We start from the raw sequence: 281 nt of genomic DNA, 5'->3' as shown, positions 1-281 counted from the left end.
GGGACCCCTGCGCCGGGCTCTTCCTCCTGAGCTCCAGCAGGGCCGAGTGCGGGTCTGGGCCGAGCAGGGACCTCACAAAATGGCTTCCAGCCGGGCGGGGGGGCCAGGTGCCTTTCGGCGCAGGGGCTCCGTGCCTCCCCCGTGCTTAACGCGCGTGGAGCCCAGGAATCTTCTTCTTTCACCAAAACTGGGTGTTCCCTCAGCCCGCCCCCCAGGGCGCCCACCCTGGGGTGCCCCAGGACACGGCCCCCCCCGCGCCCCCCCCGCCCGGGACCCCCCCG

This window comes from Egretta garzetta, unplaced genomic scaffold, assembly GCF_000687185.1.
Source record: "Egretta garzetta isolate BGI_Z169 unplaced genomic scaffold, ASM68718v1 scaffold733, whole genome shotgun sequence".
NCBI classification, from domain to species: Eukaryota; Metazoa; Chordata; class Aves; order Pelecaniformes; family Ardeidae; genus Egretta; species Egretta garzetta.
Note: the sequence above shows the minus strand (reverse complement) of the source record.